A 15651-nucleotide genomic window follows, 5' to 3' on the forward strand; every position below is an offset into this window, starting at 1 on the left:
TTCCTTCTGAAACTATTCCAACCAACAGAAAAAGAGGGAATCCTCCCTAACTCATTTTATGAGGCCAGCATTATCCTGATACCAAAGCCGGGCAGAGACACAACAAAAAAAGAGAATTTCAGACCAGTATCCTTGATAAACATTGATGCAAAAATCCTCAGTAAAATACTGGCAAACTGAATCCAGCAGCACATCAAAAAGCTTATCCACCATAATCAAGTGGGCTTCATCCCTGGGATGCAAGGCTGGTTCAATATATGCAAATCAATAAATGTAATCCAGCATATAAACAGAACCAAAGACAAAAAACACATGATTATCTCAATAGATGCCGAAAAGGCCTTTGACAAAATTCAACAACGCTTCATGCTAAAAACTCTCAATAAATTAGGTATTGATGGGACGTATGTCAAAATAATAAGAGCTATCTATGACAAACCCACAGCCAATATCATACTGAATGGACAAAAACTGGAAGCATTCCCTTTGAAAACTGGCACAAGACAGGGATGCCTTCTCTCACCACTCCTAATCAACATAGTGTTGGAAGTTCTGGCCAGGGCAATTAGGCAGGAGAAGGAAATAAAGGGTATTCAATTAGGAAAAGGGGAAGCCAAATTGTCCCTGTATGCAGATGACATGATTGTATATCTAGAAAATCCCATTGTCTCAGCCCAAAATCTCCTTAAGCTGATAAGCAACTTCAGCAAAGTCTCAGGATACAAAATCAATGTACAAAAATCACAATCATTCTTATACACCAATAACAGACAGAGAGCCAAATCATGAGTGAACTCCCATTCACAATTGCTTCAAAGAGAATAAAATACCTAGGAATCCAACTTACAAGGGACGTGAAGGACCTCTTCAAGGAGAACTACAAACCACAGCTCAAGGAAATAAAAGAGGATACAAACAAATGGAAGAACATCCCATGCTCATGGGTAGGGAGAATCCATATCATGAAAATGGCCATACTGCCCAAGGTAATTTGTAGATTCAATGCCATTCCCATCAAGCTACCAATGACTTTCTTCACAGAATTGGAAAAAACTACTTTGAAGTTGATATGGAACCAAAAAAGAGCCCGCATTGCCAAGTCAATCCTAAGCCAAAAGAACAAAGCTGGAGGCATCACATTACCTGACTTCAAACTATAGTACAAGACTACAGTAACCAAAACAGCATGGTACTGGTACCAAAACAGAGATATAGATCAATGGAACAGTACAGAGCCCTCAGAAATAACGCCGCACATCTACAAGAATCTGATCTTTGACAAACCTGAGAAAAACAAGCAATGGGGAAAGGATTCCCTATTTAATAAATGGTGCTGGGAAAACTGGCTAGCCATATGTAGAAAGCTGAAACTGGATCCCTTCCTTACACCTTATATAAAAATTAATTCAAGATGGATTAAAGACTTACATGTTAGACCTAAAACCATAAAAACCCTAGAAGAAAACCTAGGCATTACCATTCAGGACATAGGCATGGGCAAGGACTTCATGTCTAAAACACCAAAAGCAATGGCAACACAAGCCAAAATTGAGAAATGGGATCTAATTAAACTAAAGAGCTTCTGCACAGCAAAAGAAACTACCATCAGAGTGAACAGGCAACCTACAGAGTGGGAGAGAATTTTCGCAACCTACTCTTCTGACAAAGGGCTAATATCCAGAATCTACAATGAACTCAAACAAATTTACAAGAAAAAAACAAGCAACCCCATCAAAAAGTGGGCAAAGGACATGAACAGACACTTCTCAAAAGAAGACATTTATGCAGCCAAAAAACACATGAAAAAATGCTCACCATCACTGGCCATCAGAGAAATGCAAATCAAAACCACAATGAGATATCATCTCACACCAGTTAGAATGGCAATCATTAAAAAGTCAGGAAACAACAGGTGCTGGAGAGGATGTGGAGAAATAGGAACACTTTTACACTGTTGGTGGGACTGTAAACTAGTTCATCCCTTGTGGAAGTCAGTGTGGTGATTCCTCAGGGATCTAGAACTAGACATACCATTTGACCCAGCCATCCCATTGCTGGGTATATACCCAAAGGACTATAAATCATGCTGCTATAAAGACACATGCACACATATGTTTATTGCGGCACTATTCACAATAGCAAAGACTTGGAACCAACCCAAATGTCCAACAATGATAGACTGGATTAAGAAAATGTGGCACATATACACCATGGAATACTATGCAGCCATGGAAAATGATGAGTTCATGTCCTTTGTAGGGACATGGATGAAATTGGAAATCATCATTCTCAGTAAACTATCGCAAGAACAAAAAACCAAACACCACATATTCTCACTCATAGGTGGGAATTGAACAATGAGAACACATGTACACAGGAAGGGGAACATCACACTCTTGAGACTGTTGTGGGGTGTGGGGAGTGGGGAGGGATAGCATTAGGAGATATACCTAATGCTAAATGATGAGTTAATGGGTGCAGCACACCAGCCTGGCACCTGTATACATATGTAACTAACCTGCACAATGTGCACATGTACCCTAAAACTTAAAGTATAAAAAAATAAAAATAAAAAAAAAAAAAAAGAAAATACCCTGCTCAGGAAAACTGAAATAGGAAAATAGGAGGTGGTAAATTGTGCTGATTTCTTCTTTGCTATTCTACTAAATACATGTTTCTATTTTCTTTCTGAAGATTCAGGAATTGAGTGCTCAATATATTAAATATTATGGATGGGTTGTAGAAAATTAGAAAGAGCTAAAATATAGAATATTTGCAATGACCTGCAACCTCAATTTTGCTTATACCATATCTCCTACTCCCTTATGGAGAAATTAGAATTTTAGAATTGGGAGGATTTATCTAGTCAAGCCAGTTAATATACAATTAAGAAAAAGGGCATCTCCCCTGCAATGCTAAATATGCAAGATCATCTGAATTGACTTCTGCATGAAGGAGTTGACAATAATTAGCTTAAATAACTGATTTATGAATCTCTCCTTTTAATCAGTAGTGCCGTTTAAAAGGAAAATGCATTAACTCACCGCTTTGTATAAAGTTTTCTTCTGAACTAAAATATCAACTTTCACTCAATTACATTTAATATTCTTCATTTTTCCCCCTTGGGGGGGGAAATGAAGCATTTTGAAATAACTCACATATTCTTTTTGATTAAAAAGAGACAAGAATATTTTTCTTGTTTCTTGGAAAACCTGATCTAAATTAAGTCTCACACCTTCATAAAATATAAATCTTCCTCCCATGTTACATCCGCCTCTACAATTTCACACCTCCTCTTTGCCAGTTGCTAAGCCATTGTCTCCTAGCTTTAAATCTCCCTTCCCATTTCTACACTCAGGTTTGTAATATGGCTGTTAGTAGTCTACAAATCATATTTTGGCTTTTCTATTAGATTCTACCCAAAGGGGTTGCTAGATGAAACTGGAATACTGAGGAAGAAAGAAGGGACCATATTATTTGCTATCTCTTTGCTTCCTGTTCCTCTCAGTATCACTTGAGCATTACTTCTTCATTAAGCGTTAAGAGTTGATTCCTGTTTGCAGTTTTTTTGGCACTTACAGATTCAGACTTATTGTATACTCCTTTGGGACCTCTGACACCAGCTGGCCAGTGTTTCTTCCTCAAAAACCTGAGTCCAGCCCCACAGGAATCATCCTTCAAGTTGTTAAATTGTAATAATTCCAACATATTCCCTTTTTTCTCCTTGGTCTTAGGGTTTGCAGCTGCTTTCTCCACTGTTGTTTTTGTGAGACTTTATTATTTCCTTTTCCGCTTTTAATTTTTTCAATTCTGAGAAATACTTTATATTAAAGAAGTTCAACATATTAAAAAATTATTCTCTATTGTTAGAATAAATGGGTATTTTCAAGTCTCTTGACCAGACCCTAACTAAATTCACACCTCTTATAACTACTGCTATTTAAGTTCTACCATGTTTCTAGGACTCAGACGTGTCAAAATAGAATGCTGTGGTAGAGTCATGGCTTCTTTCAGGGGGCACAAGTAAAATTACACTTAAAGTGGCAGCATTTTCTATCTCTGGATCCTGGTATTTCAGTGTTCACAATTGTGAGCCAAAATGATATATCTGTAAAATAAAAGGGTGTAAGGAAATTAAAAAGGAGAAAATGAGTGCTTCATTGTTCTCTATTCCAGGTTCATGTAAAGCTAGTACCTCCCCATGCCAGCTTACTATTTGATCTTCAGAGATACACTGGCTCTCTGGCTCTTACTTTATGTTTCTCCTACAACATGAAGGTTTAGACAAACCTACATTTTGTATATTTAGTTAATCAAATCTTCTCATTTTGAAATTCAGTCATCTGCGCCCAAGAGGGGTTAAAATAACCTGTTCATAGACACACAGCTAGTAAACGAATTGCTGAAAGTCTATCTGCCTCTCACAAGTCGATTTCCACTATATTCTTTTACAAGTATAGAAATAGCTGATAATCCACAAATTATTTTTTGTTACATAAATGTAAGTTTAACTAAAATCTGACTGCAGATTAGATTGACTGTCCCAGCATTAAAACCAAAAGTAGTTTTATCTTCATGGTTAAGTTTGGCTTCGAAATCAATATCCCCTGTTATGGTTTGAATATTTGTACCCTTGAAAATTCATGTTGAAATGTAACTGCCATTGTAACAGTATTAAGAGGTGGAACATTTAAGAGGTGATCAGGCTATGACAGCTCCACCCTTACCAGTGGGATAAGTACCATTATGAAAGAAGAAATCTGGCCCTCTCATGTGCTTTCCCCCACCTCCACCCTTGCCTTCTCCCATATGAATGTTTTCTAAATAGGGTCCTTCTTCCTCTATTGTAAAGGACAAAGCAGCATTTTTCAATATGGTTGTTTGAGTTTTTGATATTTGCTCAAAATTTAAAAATTAAGTATTTATACATAGATTCATGGCAAACTCCTTGCCAGATTTTTAAAATTTTGTTATTGGCAACAGAAATTAAAGGTGTTGTAATAAGTATATTCTTTTTGCTTGGAATCCTCAGATTAACCTATTTTATGGTAAGAAATCAAGCTTGATGTGAAGAGTAAACAAGTAGGCAGTATATCAGATAATTAGTGGATACGAATCTCCATTCAATGCCAAGTTTGTGAGTCTAAAGTTAGTCATTTTAATGACTATAATACATTAGTAATAGAACAAATGATCAAGGTTGTCAAAAATGTATAGAAAAAACACAGAAATGATGTTTCTGTATTGTAATCTTGTGAGCAATAAAAAGTAAAAAATACATTATGTGAGAAAGGGGCTCAAAGTATCATTCTAGTCTTTATTCTGCTGTAGCATAAAGTTATTCTGGGTAGAGAAGAAGCTCTCTAGAAGCCTTATGCATTAGATGGGAAGCTGAAGAATGCCTCTAGTCTGGCTTAAGTAAAGTTTTTATATTAAATTATGTCAAGCTATGAATAAATTAGTAAAAAGATAATTAGTGTGTCAACTTTAAGGAGAATTCCTATATCCACTTGATCATTTCAGAGATGCCATAAATATGTAGAAATGGGTCTGGGGTACTAATATAATCCTAATGTTAATACCAAATTTGGGAATAATTAAAGGCTCTTCAGAAAGCATATTAGGGTTATATAATTATGTTAAAAGTGAACACATTATTTTGGAGGAGCGGGGAGTTTTTATTTCAATATATTCTCTTAATTCTTTGGATACTCAATTCAATACAAAATTGGAAGTTAGAAAGGGCTCTGATACTTTCTTTTTACTTGATATACTAATCCTCTGACTGTCTTCACTGTTTCCATGTGGATAGAGAATTTAAAACATATAAAAGATAAAAATATTTCCATTTTCCTAAGAATGATTTAAATCAACCAAGCTAATAATGAATGACAGAGTATTAGCAATCTTCAAGTCATTTTTTAGGCATTGCAAAAGCTACAAAGGTGAGTACAAAATCCCTCCCTTCAAAGAAATTATTTTTTAATAACAGAGATTAGATTTGAAAGACATCTATAACCAAAAGAAAGGATGGACATAATAGGGGTAGAGATGGATTACTGGAAGAAAGACAGGGTATCTGGTTTTGCAAGCAAGATAGGATTTTTTTAAATGAAATGATATTTGATGCGTGCATGGTGAGTTTAGTGATATTTCAAAAGAAAATAAAAGTATTAGAAGAGAGATGGCATTCAAAATAGATATATAAGTGTAAGTAAACAAGGTGATAGGAACTTGAGATATTTGACCTCTTAGGTTCAATTTAATTAAAGAAAGATTTATGATTGTATGTATCTTTATAGTAATCTGGCACTTTTAAATGAGTAATAAAAATTTTTATGCAAATAAATTATTACCCCCATCCTGATAGGAGTGAAGTCACATATACACTATGGATTGAACAAGAATAAAAATATGGTGTTCATCAGTTATTTGGTAACCTAAAATAAAGATTAAATAGTTTTTAAAAAATAATTGATTGTTTTATATTTCTGAAGCATCCAAGTACATGGCTGGATTCAAGAGCTCAAGAAGTATCACTGGATTCTTTCCCTCTCTATCCCTCAGTCTTCTTCTGTGTCATAGACATAATTAGACCATATTCTCTAGCCTGTCAGCCATAAAAGAAAGAACACATCTTCTCTGACAAGAAGGAATAGAGCATTCACAGAGTTATCTGGTCGGCCAGTTTGCATCACAGGCACACCTTTACTGAGGCAATTCTAACTGGTAGGAATAGTTCAACACATCTTCATAAATTACTCAAATTTGTTATTTAATTTTGCATATTTTAGTCCAACAATTTTGTGAGTAAAGCTGGCTATTATTATCACACATGTCTCACTTGGGGAAGAAACTGAGGCTCAAGAAGGTGATGGATATGGGAATTTATCTGAGATTTTCAAATTCCATCAGTGAGCAGAATTGATCATTTTAAAATCCTATATATGAGAACTTGGAAGATGCTAAGGAACTAGTAAAATAGACAAGACAGATAAGAAGAACATTCTAGAGCCATGGAACAGAAGAAACAAGGACAATTTTAAGACATAGAAAGATGGAAGAAACTACATAATGATTAAAGAATAACACTGAGACAAGACCACCAGATTTTAAATATGTACGTGGAAGAGGGAAGGTACACTGTAATGAGATTATGTTGAGGAAGGCTTGGCATCTCAGATATTGACATTTGTGTGGCTTAAGAATGGTAACAAGGAAAGCAATAGGATTGTATCCCAAAAGAATGAGATACAGCAAGAATTTAAAATTTTTATTTATTTATTTAGTTAGTTAGTTAATTTTTTTGTTGTTGTTTTTTGAGATGGAGTCTCACTCTGTCACCAGGCTGGAGTGCAGTGGCGCAATTTCGGCTCACTGCAAAGCTCCATCTCCCAGATTCAAGGGATTCTCCTGCCTCAGCCTCCTGAGCATCTGGGACTACAGGTGCGCACCACCATGCCCGACTAATTTTTGTATTTTTAGTAGAGACTGGGCTTCACCATATTGGCCAGGCTGGTCTCAAACTCCTGACCTCGTAATCTTCCAGCCTCAGCCTCCCAAAGTGCGGGAATTACAGGCGTGAGCCACCGCACCAGGCCAAAAAATTTTTTTAAAGATTCGTTTTGCTTTCAAGATAGCAGAAATCAACTTTTATAACAAATAGAAATAAACACATATTAAAAATATTTTAGAAATACAGTTTTAAATTATTGAAAACATTTTAGAAATAAAATTTAAAATTATTGAAAATAATTTAGAAATAAAATCTTCATTAAAAAGTATGTGTTCATTCAAACTGGTTTTAAATAACTGTGTTAAATTGAATATAAAATTTCTGATAAGCTGTCAAAAATCGATTTCATTTCCTTGTAGGTGACTACTCCCATCCCATGACAAACCACTGACTAGAAACAGATTCAGTCTCCTGTGCTCTGAGGTCTAAACAGCAGTGACCATGCCTTCATCTATTATCATTACTTGATTGTAACAGAACAAGTAACTGCTAGAGTTTATCAAGGGTAAATTTTTTGCCTTTACTAAACTGTCACAAGCTTGGCGATTTTAGTGATTCTGGTCAATAAGCTGTCTTCTCGAGTTGCCCAGCAGTATTTCTGGTGTCAGTTTGGGGCATTCTCTTAAGATTTCTGGACTCCAACATTCTAACTAGACCTTTTACTTTTTTTTTTTTTAAAGTCTCTGACAGGTGCTAAACCCTCTTAATTAATTTGAGTCATTAGAAAGAATAAAAGCACAGTGAAACAACTTGATGCCTGCATTTAACTGTCTTTTTTGCTTGCCTGGGTTCTGATTTGGGGCTTGTAATAGGGGTATATTTGACTTCATACTGAATTTTTGTATTTTTTTATTGCATATCCAATGAGATTGTGTCTTAATGGAAGCATTTTATTCTGGGATAATCCTGAAAGTCAGCACAAGGTTAAAACTGTTAACCTCTAAGGAAAGAGAAATCTGATTTTTGACAAAATTTTATATTTCTATGCTTCTAACATTTTTGTCTGTATCACATTTTGAATGCATTGACTACCAGTAACAACTCATCTTGGGCCAAGTGAAAATTTAATGAATAAGTAGAAAGAGCAACTACTGATGCTACAGGTAACAAAGTGCCTCTTTTCTGAATTTGGAAAAATATCTTAATCTTTCAGTTCTTTCATTCATTTAAACAAATAATAATATAGTAAAGTAAGTTAATAATTTTATATTTTTATGGAGCCCAGAACATTTATTTCCAACAAAAGCTTATACAGATCACCAGCCAGATATTAATCAAGTATGAATCCTTTTTGAAAAAGGAAGATTGAGCCCACAGTCCTGTCTGACTAAATCTAGCGTGAAAAATCACTGAACTGGACAGATGGCATTCAAAATAATTTTTACTTCTGAATCTTATGGGCAATGTACTAACAATGGTCATCTTGGATTTTAGGCAGGTGTTGAGGGTGGCTGGGAAGAGGTGAAATATATGGTTTGCATATATACAATATAGTTAATGTTTAATTTTGTTGAGCAGAGTAGTAATTGACATTATTGGAAATACCAAAAATTTAAGGAGTATTCATTTGGAAAAATAGTCTACTCTGGTTTTTAGAAGTACTAAAAAAAAACCATTTTGTCTGGGTTGAGGCAAAGGTTATTCTATTTGAGTACAGAGGCAATGATACTGTAAACTCAAGGTTGGGAAAAAATGCATTATTCTGTGAGATAATAAAGTTCACTCTGATGGTAGTCTATATTTTTTTCCTTCAGGAATCCCTCTTTTGTCCTGATATGGATACTCTTTCCTCTAAAAAGGAAAACAGCTAGCAATATAGTAACAAGTTGGGCAATCTTTGAAAGTGCAATGTCCTCATTTAGCACTTAGAGAAAACATGTTTGTATTCAATGAAAATAACTGCTTCTAAGCTATTAACAGGGACATTTTTAGGATTACATCAGATAGAAGCTTGTCAAAATCATACGATCTATAGCATAACTCTATTATTATTTTATCTCCTATTACTACAGGTTTTCATTCAAGGAACATATCACAATTTTTCATATGCATTTTCAAAAAATTCCTAAATTTAATACCTTATTACTTCACTCTTTTGTTCACCCAGTATCAAGCATTTGGAGGTGCTCAATAATTTTTTGAGTGAATGAATAATAAAAGAGTTCCTATGAAGAGCTATAAACCTGTAGAAACTGTGAAGGAAATTGAAGGGAAATGAATAGGTAGTCAAATGGACCTACCCATAGAGATCAAAGGTTAATATATTTACCTACTTTCCCAATTTCAAATTGATGACCTAATTTAATTCAAACTTTCCTCTGGAGCGGGAATTTTTTCATGTCAACTTATTACAATAGACTTGACATTTCATGGCATGTAATTAACTTTCACTTCTGCTGAGTCACAAATTTGAGGCATGGAGAGGGGCTGGAGAGAAGGAGCAATAATTTTTTTTAATCTTTCATGAATTAGACTAGGCAGTGGCAACTTGTACTTTCTACACTGCAATGAAGGTTTGCTTTTCTGTACTCATTGGTACAAAAACTCTAGCTTTCATAATTTTTTGCCAATTTTATGAAAATAAACACAAAGAAGAACTCTATAAAAATAGAACTCAAGTAGAGTGTATTTAAATATGTTTTTAGTGACTTTCTGCTTAGAATCATTAAAGATTTAATGGGAACCCACAAATACTTTTCAAGTATGGTTTACCTTGTGTAAAAAAAAAGTATTTACTATAGTGTTATTAAGGAATTTGAGAATTCCAAAGCAATTAATACATATCCTTCATAATGTCAGTGATCTACTGAGCAATTTTACAATTCAAGTTAATCAAGATTCACTGAAGTTATATTCAAGTAAGTCTCATTAGGAGAGCATATAAGTGCATATGAGAGGGTTCTTTCATCACAAATGAATCCCAGATGATTTCTTTCTTTGTTTAAAAACCTGGAAATTCTACTTGCTTTTATAACTTCTATACTTAATACTAAGTTTCCATAGCAATTTAGGAAATGTTTATATTGGAAAAATACTTAACAGGGAAAGAAAAGTTTTGGGGACAGAAAAATGCATCTAGCAATGTGCCCTGCAGCCTAGAGTATAATTGCTTTAAAAGCCAGGGAATGGAAAACAGTTAAAGTGTTATACTGCCATACATCTGAACAGGGATTAAAAGTTATCATTTTTCAGACTTGCACAGGGCAGTTTGTTTCGGCATGGTACTCTGCCACATGGTGATATATTTGCCTGCAGAGATCACACTGAGGTAGTATAATACCCAGTCCTGCTTTGGATTTTCCCTAAAGGCAGACACAATCACTACAATAATCGTGATAAATTGTGTGGCATTTTGCTGAACAGCAAGAGACTCCCCCCAGTTTTGCAACAGTTTGAGGCAGTTTGACCGTGTTTTTTTTTTGTTTTTTGTTTTTTTAGTTATTCAATTATGTTTTCCAAAGAAAATACTGGTACCAGGATTTCACTGTAAATGCCAATAACATAAACATTTTGTTCCATGACCTTTAAAAGTTTTTGCCAAAACTTTTTGCATTCCAAATCATGGTTCGGTTAAGGCAAAAGATAATGTATTTTCATATTTTAGTAGAAATTGGACTTTGAATTATATCTATTTCTTAGTGAGATATAATGTGTTTGACTAAATCAGTTCATTTCAGACAACCAAAAATGCTGAGTCCCTTCAATGTGCCAGATAATGGACTAACTGTAGAAGAAACTAAAATGAATATCCTAACCATCAAAAATTTTTCAATTTTAGGCCCAGCACAGTGGCTCATGCCTATAGTCTCAGCACTTTGGGAGGCAAAGGCAGTAGGATTACTTGAGCTTAGGAGTTCGAGACCAGCCTGGGCAACGAAGTGAGATCCCTATCTCTACAAAAATATAAGTGAATTAAAAAATTATCGGGTCAAGGTGGTGTGAATCAATAGTCCCAGCTACTCAGGAGGCTGAGGTGGGAGAATCCCTTGATCCCAGGAGTTCAAGGCTGCAGCTAGCTATGACTTCACCACTGCAGTGCAGCCTGGGCAACAGAGAAAGACACTGTCTCAATTTAAAAAAAAAAATCAGTTTTAGAGCATCTTGTTAGGAACTCAACATGATCACACTGTCTTCTTAATCTTTCAATGGCAATGCTCATGAATGAATACAGACTTCATCATTTGTTCTACCCTCTATTTATAACAATCACTTATATCTGCAGCAAAGGGAATGTTAAAATCTTATGACACTCGAGAATTATTTTTGCATCTGAATATGGATCAAAGTAGAAAAATGTGTGAGAATGACCAGTATACATATTAAAGTAAGGATGACATGCATTTCAATAATCCAGCTTTATTAGACTAAACTTTCATTTCAAAAACTCAGAAAAATCATATGAAATTCATATGTCTATAATAACAATCATAGTTGACCATATAAGGGAGAATAATGTGACAGCACAGAGAAGATTTCTTCTTCCAATGTAGGCAATGAGAGCAGGGTAGTTGAAATCCATAGTCAAAGGAGATTTGTAGGGCCATTGAGGTCAGAAGTGATAAAAGGAGTTTTTCATAAAATGGCCAGTAGGACACTTTAGGAAAAACTAGGCAATGTGACTTTTACTGAGTCCATGTGAAGAGACTAGAAGCATCAGAAAGAAATCTCAGAAAGGTTCTCTTTTTCTCTCTCAATATTTCCTTTGTTGGCATTTTTACCATATATTGGGGTTCCAACTGTCTCTTTTAAAATGTATCTCTACAATCATTCTTCCAAATAACCTTTTGAAATCCTCATCTGTTTAGGTTGGTGCAAAAGTTTTGCCATTAATGGCAAAAACCACAATACCTTTTGCACCAACCTATAGATTTTCAGCATCTTAAACTCATTCTGTCAAAACCTAAATTAATTATCTCCCCTTTTGTTTTACCGCACCAATCTTCTCCCAATGTCTTGAATTCAAAATTATATGTTTTTTTTTCTTTTAGATTTGCATTACAAAATGAATTTCTACACTCTTCTCCACCTCTCTCTTCCTCCTGCCACTGTCTTCTTTCAGATTACATCCAGGAATAGACAACACAATATTGTGGAAAGACCACAGGTTTGCAGACCGGTTTTGTTTTGAGTCTTTTCACTTCTCTCAGCTATATAATCCTGTGAAATAATTTCATCTCTCTAGCTTTAGTTTTATCACTTTAATAAGTATGAAGTGTAGCTTAGTATTAAAGGAAGGAGTCTCCTTGATAGATGTCATCATTTGATTAATCCATTAAATAATTTATTTATTATTTTAAAAATATGTGTTAAGTTCCTACTGTGAAGTAGAAACTATGTTAGGCACTGGAATTATTCAACCTGGGAGCATATTGTTGCCATTAACAGGGATGAGGAGCATTGGAAGATGCCTAGGTTTTGGTGGCATAAATCAGTGGAGTAAAGAGGAGAAATATATAAGACATTTGATTACAGGTTGTGTTTGACACCAGAGATATAATGAGGTTTTATGAAGGCAGAATACGGTGAAAAAAAAAAAAGAATGGTCTAGCATTACCATAACGAGCTCTGATGCTTCATAGACAGAAGAAAATGAATCTGCAAAGTATATGATGGATAAATCAGAGGAAATGTGGAGACTTAGCTCATAGAAGTTGAACTAAAAAATATTTTAAGAAGGAAATAAACTGCCAATTTTTGCTGAGAGATTCTACAAGGGGAGGATGAAGAAACTACCCATTTGATTTAGATTTATGGACTTAATCACTTACCCCAGTAAAAGTTATTTTGTAGGAGTGATGGAAATATAAAACTGGAGTATTTGGCAGATTCTGCTACATGTCTTCCATATGCTATTTTCTCTTGCAGGATAATAAAACTTCCTATTTTTCTCTGTGCACCTACAAAATTAAGCAAACATTTCCCAACCACCATTGTAACTACATGTTATCACGTTGTTAATTTATAGATAACATAACAGAACTTCCTGATAATGCTTTTTCTTTTTCCTTTTCCCTTTTCCCTTGTCCAGTGACTGGGATGTGAACATAATAGTATGCTACCTTTGACCATGCAGATAAAGGCAAAACTTTATAAACATCAGAATAAGAGAGAATAAACATGAGTCTTGAAATTTTATCAGAAGGATGATGTCACACCAGGTTTTTTTTTTTTTTTTTTTTTTTTTTTTTTTTTTTTTTTTTTTTTTTTTTTGAGATGGAGTTTTGCTCTTGTTGCCCAGGCTGGAGTGCAGTGGCACAACCTGGGCTCACTGCGCAATCTCCGCCTCCCGGGTTCAAGAGATTCTCCTGCCTCAGCCTCCCGAGTAGCTGGGATTACAGGCATGCGTCACCACGCCTAGCTAATTTTTTTTTTTTTTTTGTATTTTTTAGTAGAGATAGGGTTTCTCCATGTTGGTCAGGCTGGTCTCCAACTCCCAACCTCGGGTGATCCACCCTCCTTGGCCTCCCAAAGTGCTGGGATTACAGGCGTGGGCCGCCTCGCCTGGCCATCAGCTTCGATTTTTATAAGCAAAATATAATTCACTTTTTTTAAACCTTTGTTAATTTTGGATCTCTATTGTAGTAACCAGACTTACACTCTTACCAGTACATAGATAATATCGTAATGAGAGTATGTTGAAAAACATGGAGACAGCATTTTAGAAAACTTCCTACAATTTGAGCTAAGAGGCAGAATAGAAAGCTAGCAAAGTAGCTGGAGGAGAATGAGGGGAAAAGTGACTATAACAAGGTGTATCTGTTTTCAATGGTAAAGATTTGAGTATGTCTAGAAGCCACTGGGAAGAATCCAGGCGACAGGTAGAGGTTAAGAGTGTTATTCACCTGGTATACTGTTTCCAGGCTCAGATATTATGACTCTTGTCCTAGTGGGTGATGCTGCAAAGCCTGCGTGAATCTGGCATGGTTAAAATGCAGATATCTAAGAGGTTGATCAAAAGTCTGATACTGCTTCCTTTCTTTTCATATCCCCTTTTTCTCTGCATAGGATGCATGGTACATTGCTTTTTTGCTACTTCAATGAATTCAAGAAAATTATGTATAACATAGTAAGAACTCAATGTCTATTTTTTTAATGAATGAATGTAAACCCATTCTATCTAAACTTCACTCTTTTGGGATTTCTATACCTAGAGTTGAGTGCTAAATACCACAAAATTACAACCTAGGCAATGGAACCACAAGCAGATCTAAATAGGCAACAAAAGCATTCCACATTATAATTTCTTGGGGGAAACACACGTATTCCTTATCTATTTCATTATACTGTTTTCAGAATTGTCACTGAGATTTTTAACCTGTCTGTATGTAGTACAGGCTGATGAAATTATATTTAATGATTGTATTTTCTATGCTTCACTCATTTGAATTATATTGATAGTTTAAATACACTATTGTTTCTTCCTCCCTCATAATTAAAGTCAGGATTCCACTTGATCATGATCAGTTAGACATTCCTGAAGATCTTTGTCAACTTGCATTTAAATATCTGCTCCAGTCTTTCCTTTGGGAACAACCTACTCACTGGCTTGTCTATCAGCTGTGGCATTTCTTTGCAATGAGTCTCTGGTGTAACTTGGCTGCATATGTTTCTTCATGTTTTCCTAGTAACTGACACAAAAGAAATACATCTTGAATGCAGCCTGTAATGGTCATTCAATCCTTTTTTTCTATTTTTAGGTGTTTTTCACTCAAAGAAAATACATTTTTTTAGTTAACCTGAATTTTGTGACTTTTTTTTAATTCCAAGGGATTAGAGAATTTGTATAAAAATAAAACTGAAACATATAAATATGTCAGACAAAACTTCGTATTTTGAAAATGTCTCCACAGAGCTCTATAGATATCCATGGGTGTAAGCACTTGACAGAATAATAAATTAATTAACAATCCTCTGTGAGCACTAAAAACCATGTTCACTTTATCTATACCAGGCTTTAGGAGGTCCAACTTTTTTTCTATTTTTTTTTTTTTTTTTTAGACGAACTCTCACTCTGTCGCCCAGGCTGGAGTGCAGTGGCACCATCTCAGCTCACTGCAACATCTGCCTCCAGGGTTCAAGTAATTCTCCTGCCTCAGCCTCCTGAGTACCAGAGACTACAAGCATGCACCACCACT

This window comes from Pan troglodytes, chromosome 5, assembly GCF_028858775.2.
Source record: "Pan troglodytes isolate AG18354 chromosome 5, NHGRI_mPanTro3-v2.0_pri, whole genome shotgun sequence".
NCBI classification, from domain to species: Eukaryota; Metazoa; Chordata; class Mammalia; order Primates; family Hominidae; genus Pan; species Pan troglodytes.